Source organism: Brachyistius frenatus, unplaced genomic scaffold, assembly GCF_029030835.1.
Source record: "Brachyistius frenatus isolate BFR_SWC_R1_liver_20210118 unplaced genomic scaffold, ASM2903083v1 Contig_64, whole genome shotgun sequence".
Classification (NCBI taxonomy): Eukaryota; Metazoa; Chordata; class Actinopteri; family Embiotocidae; genus Brachyistius; species Brachyistius frenatus.
This window is the reverse complement of record NW_027210663.1, coordinates 615,563-624,495: the sequence shown is the minus strand read 5'-3', so window position 1 is coordinate 624,495 and position 8,933 is coordinate 615,563.

Sequence of the window (8,933 nt, the reverse complement as noted above, 5' to 3'; positions counted from 1 at the left end):
AAGGAGAATCTGTAAAACAAACAAACAAAACGCTAGAATTATAAGGTAAGAATTATAAGGTAATGATGGTACTATACATTTCATATTATTTACTGATCCACAGTTTTATCAGATACATTTATAGTTGGACCAAATGTCAGATAACATCTTGTCTTTGCAAGTACTTCAAATCTCAAAATAATTCTGCAAAAGGAGAGAAAAAGTCCAGAGCGGATTTGACAGAAATCCTTCCCCAAAAGGAAGTGGATGTCCTTGAGGTGTAGAACTAACATGAGCTAATATGTCAGCATTAAACAGGCTTGGGAGGTCATGCACTGGATCAAACTGGGAGCCAGTTTAGTGATATTTGGCCAAGAGCCACATAAGGCAGCAGTGAACAGCAGGGATTCCTCTCCCAGCAGGTCTCTGATAGATATAGAGGACATGGCTGCTTGCATAAGGTCTATCACGCTTCTATTTTAGATGATACACACTCACACATGTAGTTGGATGTGGAAATACTGCATTTAGAAGGACATGTTGGCATTCAGCCTGGTCTGCTTGAGGGAATCAAAGTCAGATTGGGCAACATCCACAGGAAGCGCTGCTAAGCCTTCGAAATGGATATGTCCATGTGTACATTAATTGGTAAAAGCACTGAACACCAGTCTGCCTCACATCATGCGCCTTTAACAGGGTTTTTAGGCAAGTGATAGAAACACCAATCCCAGTAATCCTCAACACCAAAATCATAGCACTTTCTTGATCATTACTGACTCTCACTGTGCTTCTCCTCCCATATGAGTGTGCAGTTCGCAGCAAAAATCCAACCGTCAACACAAATCTCTCACCCTATACGCCACTTAAAACTGTCCTGAGCTTGTCCTAATCACAAACAGTATTTCAACCTTCTTCACTTTGCTGCTGAGGGAATCCAAAGCTTTGAAAAGTTTCAACTCGCTTTCTGATTTTGGGACAGGCTCAGTGTAGCTTCACTTCATGAGCTGCTTCTTGAAGACAGACTGATGAAAACGCACTGAGCAATTTTTCAAGGCCAGCGTGCTACTATGTAGAAGATGTACTTGTTTGAAACACACTATGAGAGATCTATATTGGAATGAAGCTGCAGAAAGAGTGCAGGGAGCTTGCTCAGGCAAATAACCACAAATGCTGCTGTTGGTAATACATTCCCCCTCAAGTCATGGAGCTGTTTTGGGAAATAGCGCCATTAAAGTCATCACTGTCTACAAAGTGGAAAGAACAACGGTATATGGGAGCAATGAAAAAGACTGGCTGACCTTGATGGAGTTTATTAGCATAAATCAGCCCTTTGGGCCCCACATACTGGCTGGTAGTGGTGGTGGTGGTGGTGGTGGGTGTGTGTATGTGTGTAAATGTAGTCACTTCTGAAAGCTGTTTCATATAACCTTGTGTTACACGAGAATAAAAAGATCACAATTGTGCTCACTGCTCACTTTACTTTTTAGTAATGGGTTTTACTCGTCACAAAATAATTCAAACAAATTACTGTTCTAGTAACTGTAAAAACTTGAGGTGAACACTTTCTATAAAAGTTGCATTGAGATCTTTAATCAGAAGTTAAATATTATTTTTAAAGGTAGTTTGTGATCATTTATATTTCTTAAAGGCCTGTTGGATTATTATTTCACTGCATAATCTGTGGATATTTGGTGGCAAAGTAAACCAACAGCAATGAGATCACATAAGTGAGTTTGGTATTTAGAGCTGCAATAATTGATTTGTCTGGCCACATCAAGACAGCCAAAAACACATTTACTTATTATTATTTACACATCCTGGAGAGAACAAAAGTATATTAGCATTAATTTAGAGATCCCCCCCCCCAACAAATGTAAGTCTAGTTTTTGCTTTATTTTGAGCTCTTTTTTTGGTCTCCACCAACTCCAGTGAAAAATATGGGGCTCTATAATGTTTGCAGGCTTAATTGTTTGTACATGCCTCTGGATATGCATGCATGTATGTAGAGTTGTTTTATTTGACTTATTTTCACTGAGAAAAAAGTCAAAGTTGCAGTAAGTGGAAAACATGGGCCCGGAAACCAAAACAATGAGCTGAAAGACTCTAAAACCTACATGGCATAAAGCAGGAGACTGCTGACTGAAGTGACAATTCTCTGTAGGGTTGTTCCTAAATTTCATCAACCGTTTATGTAAAAAAATATTAGAGCAGCAATAAGTAAACTATTCATGTTCAAAAATTAGATGCATAAGAATCAAGGAAACTGATTTGACTTTAAAAGTAATGGTTTTATTTGGCTTTTAAAAGCTGGGCAGATTCATACTTTCTTACTGAATTCATATATAGTAAGTTACAAATAAACAGTTTACAAGAACAGTTTCCATTATATTGAACATTTATCATTTTTGCGAGTTTCCTAAAGATTCCTTTTGCTGTTCTCTTCTTAGTGAATATATAGTAATAGTGACCAGAATTTTGTTGGGACTGTCTGAGTTGTAAACGTGTGAAGCAGTGAGCTGTTTGTTTCGATGTTAGAGTCACGGAAAAGTTGCATGATCAATAATATATTACTTATTTGGCCAGATGCTTCTGACTTCCAGCTTGAACGCATAGTGGAGTATAGAGAAACTCTCCACAGATCAGACTCACAAACCAAAGATGTGCAAGTTGTATTAAAGTTAATGTAACTTGTCCTGGTCTTGTAAAGGTCAGACTCTTCAATGTTGCCATGTAATTTTTGCGGTTTTAATGGCATTTTTTATGGCTGGAAAAATATTGCACTGCAACTCCGATGTGTTTGATAACTGTCCCTGCAGACAAGTTCTTTTCCCCTCTATCTCATTAAATGTAATCCCTCTAAACAGATCAAACTTGTTTCTCTATTCATTTGCCAAAACAGAGCCTACAGGCATCTTCAGATGTTATTGGTTTACAGCAGTGATTTTGAACCCTGGAGCAGTTTCTTCCTCTGTTGGGTTGCATTAGGAACCCCTGCAGTCCAAACTAATGGACCAGAGGCCTCATTGAGGTGCTGGTTCCTCTCCGGGTTTACAAACCAGCCTGGAGCTTTGTCAGGAGAGATGATGTGATCTGACTAGCTAAAGAAAGTACAATCATCAACATATAAATTCTTATCGCCATGTAGTATGACTACTTTTTAAAGCCAACGGATATCAAACAGTGAAGAAAGGCTGAACTGAAATCTAAGAAATGGAAATCACCAAGGATGTGGTCCATTCAGACTAAACAGGTCATTGTGTGTGGATGCTATACTTAGCCTTCAAAAAACGGTCTATTATTTATTGCATTAACTTGCCAGTAAGTGCATAAGCACACACACACACACACACACACACACACACACACACACACACACACACACACACACACACACACACACACACACACACACACACACACACACACACACACACACACACACACACACACACACACACACACACACCACCTCAGCGCTGCCTATACAGTTCTGTCTTGGAGGCAGAGCAATGCCGGGTCTAATTGTGGCTTGGAGCTACTGTGCTGCTCCTCTCTGGAGATCTCATTATAAGGTCCACAAGCTGCTCAAGCACGTACGCTCGCTTCTCGCTCTCTCATCCCATCAGCTTGTACAGCATAACTGTCTGAAATCTCCATCACCCCCTTTGCAGTATTGACAGAATAAAGCAATTATTGTTGATTAGGAAATTGCACCTTGCACCTAAAGAGAGACACGTAGAGTCAAAGAGATAAACTGCTCAGTGAGGTGTTTGATCTCGCTGTTGGCTGTCCATAATGAGTGTCTAGTTAGTGTCTCTGATCCAAGCCATGGGAGCAGTGGCTTTCAATGTCTTCACAAAGTTTTGTCCATTTGACAGCTGTTATGACTGTTGAAGGGCCCAAAGCATTACTTTTTTGTGTCATTTTACTCATTCAGGTGTCATTTCAACTATTATTTTACTTTTTACAGGCACATCTGATTAATACATGATATGCAAAATACTGTAAGCACTCCATCTCTTCTGAACTGTTATTTTGTTTGTCATCTATGAATTTAATGTTTATCTAAGTTCCTTAAATGCAATTTGGCTACTGTAATTAATGTTATTATCAGTGTTGTGGAAAAGCTCAGTTAACATCAACCCAGCAAGTACAACTTTCCACATTGCTGCATTGAATTTAAATAATGTATTCCTGCAGTTGAGAACTACTTGTATGACCTGAGGGTGCTCAAGTAGTACTTATAGAAAAGTTTTTGTGAGCCAAGCTGTTCAATAAATAGTTTCGGGAAATACAATTATTAGTTTTCTTTCCGAGAGTGTGACGTCCTGTTCTGGGAGGCAATTAGCTTAGCTTCCCATAAAAACTGGAAGCAGGGGGGAAGCAGAGAGCCTGGCGGTCTTTAAGGCTGAAAAATACATCTACCAGATGTGTGTGTGTGTGTGTGTGTGTGTGTGTGTGTGTGTGTGTGTGTGTGTGTGTGTGTGTGTGTGTGTGTGTGTGTGTGTGTGTGTGTGTGTGTGTGTGTGAGGGGGTTGGGGGAGTCTCATGGCATAGTGATGGAAAGTTTAGATTCATCATAGAAATTTACCTGCAATATAGATTAGGTCCAGAGAGTCCGTTTATTAATTCCCCAAGAGATAAACCTGAAGGATCTGTGCAACTTCTTGCACATTTACTGTTCACTATTTAACTGCCAATCACCCAAGCTCAACAAGAAGACCTTGGTGAAAAGGCTTTGACTTTTCTCCATTTCCTGTTTTGGAGGATTTGGGTTACTTCAGTGAGTCAGATTTAATTTTGTTGTCAAAACAATAATGTACCTGCTAATAATAGCAAAAAACAACAAGATAAGACTAACGATAATCACTGATCCTAAAGTCCTAAATGCTCTCTACCCTGGAGGTTTATGTGCTGGGACCAGGCTCAAACTGTTATCAAAACACAAATATTCAAAAGTTGCCAAGCGTGGCAAAATCATTGAAGAAGATGCTTAAAATGGATGAAATATTCGTTGTGCTTCATTTCTGTTGCATCAGATTTGGTTTAGTTACAGTTGAGAATTCTTAGAGCGTTTACTGACTCATTGTTAGTTACATTTAATTTACAGTTCTAATTAGGTGGAAATAAATAAATGCAATTGTTTTCTGGAGTTTTTCAAATCTTGCTCTGGCCTGGTACATATGATGATAAGGAGACCTATTGTGTTTAAAATTCTCCTTGGTGTCTCTTATCCATCGATCCCAAGGCTGTTGACTTTTGGCCTCACTGTTTTGCATCTGTTACTGACTAAACTTGGAGATGTTTCCAGGCGATTATTACAAAATAAATAAAAAAAAAAAAAAAAAAAGCCCACGGCTGAAGGGGTAAGATTGGGAAATTCAATTTATCTTGGTCATTTTCAAATGAGTCACACTGTTTTGAAGGCGAGCTGCAGCTAGTTATTTATACCTCACACTTCGAGGTATGATTCCACACGACTTCCACAACCACCCCACTGAGCGGCTCTACTGGCCCTGCTGTTACTACACAGCTCCTTCCAGGTGGAGGGAACCGAATAGCCAAAAGAGAAGTGTGTGTGTGTGTGTGTGTGTGTGTGTGTGTGTGTGTGTGTGTGTGTGTGTGTGTGTGTGTGTGTGTGTTAGTCAGACTTTGAGAATAATAAAAATTGCCTTTGTCTCAGAGCTCCTTTAAAACTTTTGATTAAAGAAACTGTTTCCTGTTTGTTTCATTTGTGCAGAAATAGGATCTGAAGAGTTACATGTAATATTTTTTGATCTTAGTGACCTCCCAACCTTGTCGACATTGTGCGGGTGTCAGGCAACTATTAGAGAAGCTAGAAGTTATTTCCATCTACCTTGTGTGTTTTTGTGTCTTGGATGGAGTCAAGCCAGCTGCTTCCTGCAGTAGTTATGCTGATCTAAACTCATCAAGGTTTCCAGCCAAAGAGAGCAGAATCAGTCTTCTTATCTACTGTAACTCGCAGCAAGAAAAGCGAAAAGGTGTATTTACCAAAAAGTTCCAACAGAATTAAGAAGTATTTTAACATCTTTTTAGCGTTAAAACTTTTCCTTTAACATTTTTAAAGAGTAGCTGTGACCCTGCCAAGGCGAAGATACAGTACGTAGTTTATTTGAGTGTCCTTTTATATTCCATTTCTGTCTCTGTGTAAATGATTTTAAATTAAACAAGCAAAAATACGAGGAGGAGTTTAATATGACAAGTGCTTCCTGTTGGGAGAGCCCAGAATAGAGTGAACATCAGCTGGCTCAGATGAGGACTAATAAAGAGGTGAAATACTATAAAGAAAAGCTATCATTTTATCTTAAGAAGGACTCATAAACTGGGAGACATTAATCTGTGCATGGAATGACCCACTGACAGTAACCATAAAGCCCAGCTGTTATCGAGACCACTGGGAAATATGAGTTTTTATAATAATCCCCAGTGATGGATTTGAGTTGATAGAGCCAAAAGGTCATTTTGATTCTGAATAAAAAAAGAAAAGAAAAAAAGCAGGTATTTTTAAAAGAACTGAAGGATCCTACAGTTTTTCACAAGATAAATCTACAACATGATTATACAGGTTTGTGTGTTATGCCCCTCAAACTTTGCTCATTAAAACTTGCGCACTTATTGAGCCGGCTATCTGTCCAGAACTCTGTGCTTTCCAAACACGGCAGTAATTGCTGTCAGTTTCTCTGCAGATAAATAAGCTGATTGCTCCCCTGGCTCTCTCACAGCCATGAATATATGTGCAAACAGTATCCATTCGCGGCGGCACGGGGAATTAGCATCGGTTTGGTATCACAATGGAAATGCTGCCTTTTTTGCAAACACTTTTATCAGATGCTGTTGAAAGAAAAAGCCCAGCAGCCTCTGCACCCCCGGCCCGCAGCTGTCTGAATAATGAAGTCACCTATCCCTCTTGGCTGCAGCCCAGGCGTGAAAAAAAGTATTGTCAGCATCACAATGAGAAAGGCCGAGGGTCCCGGGCTCAGGAGACGGATGTGGTGTCCTTGTCTATCCAACACCCTCCAGCCCCCAACACCACTCCCCGCCTGCAGCCCCACTGTCACACACACCTTCCCCCCACACCTTCCCACCCGCCACCAGCCCATCACTCACTGTCACTCTGCAGGAAAATGAAACCTCTAATGCAGGCTAACCTTCCTTTTCACCTGCTGCTCCAGACTCAGGAGCCTTTTGTCTGATGCTCAAGCATGCAGCGCTAATACACACACACACACACGCACACACACACACACACACACACACACACACACACACACACGCACATGAAATTGGAACACGATGTGACCAGACTTCCGATTGTTACACACACTAACCTTTAATTCACAACCTCAACTTTAAATGATAATCCACCCAAAATGTATTATTTGAGCTGGAAACTGCCACTCAAGCTTTGCTTCCTCACACAGAACGGTGGCTTGAATTCAAAGAATTACTCAGACTGTTGTGTATCCAGGATGATCACAGCCTTTATGCTCTGTAAACATGCAAACTACTACGTCAACAGAAAGTGATGTTTGATACTTAAAAGGTAGATTTTAGGTGCAGTACGACTACCTTAATTGTAACTGCTATTCAACTATAAATCCAAATAATTATAATTATTGTTTTTGCATGAAGACATTTCTTTTATTTGGCCACTCAGATATTCTGCACACAGTACTGTAGCTCTCGGTTTCTACTGTCCTCACCACAGGAGTCTGGTGTAAATCGACTCAGCAGCCACAGAGCTGTAACCCACTGAATCCATTCATGCTATGAGGTGTGGTAACATTATTTTGCAGGTGTTAAGTCCTGGGAAACCCATATTGCTAGAAAAAATAATTTCCCGGTTCAGGCTATTTCCTGATACAGGGGCTGTGAAACATTGCACTGGCAGTGTATTTGTAAACCCTGTCGGGGACCAGAATAAGATATTACCTTGGGAGGGTTGGAGCGGTCTTCGTTTAGAGGACACACAGATGATGCATTGCTTATATGAAATGATTAGAGCCACAGAAGCATGACATGGTGGCAAGTGCAGGCAATCTCTCAGGGTAAACCAGCTGGAAACCAAATTAAAATGGGCCTTTGGAACATGCAGGCTGGATAGCATGGCTAACCCCAGTAAAAAGGACTTTTCACTTTTCATTGCATCCCAAAACAGACGGTATATCTGGAGCCGGAGGAGAGAGGAGAAATAGATTGGACACACAAGGAAGGCTCTTGTGAATGTAACAAAAGTCTTCAGTTTTCAAGATAAACAGCACTTTTTCGGTTACATCCTGCTGCTCAGTATACTATGTCTATGTTGGAAGGAAAAGAAGACAGCTTCTTTTTTTTCTTTTTTTTTTACTCACAGTTGTCGTTTTTGCCTCTACAAATAAGAAAAATATATTATTACTGCTACTTCAGCTCATTGAGAAAGAGGACATTTTGTTCACAGTTGCCACTAGACCATTTTCACAGCAGACATGTTGGCGTGTTGTAACAAGAAAAGCAAAAAAAGGTGTAACTGATAGAATAAAAAAAATTAGTGCCTACCATTTAGGTGAGTTAGTTCCAGGGTACTGGTATTGTGCATGCTGTCACGGTTTACTACAAACCTGATGGAACTGACTGTGCTTTTCTTGCCATGAAAAGTCAAAATGTCATCCATGTGTAAAAGGTCTACAGATAATAATTTTTTTTTACAACTGTTCAGCTTAATTACCATTGCAACATATACACAGTTTGCAATGACAATGTCAAACACGTGAAATTCTTGGGAGTTTTTGAAAGCACTTAAAGTAATTTCTGTTATTCTCTCCTCAAATTTGGAACCCAAAAAACAAAACAGAGATAAGGAGACAATTAGGAGTTTTAAGGCAGTATTATTGAAGGGAGATGGCTGAGGGAGGTGAATCAGTGGTGGCATATTGAAGCAGGGGAAGTCAAGATTG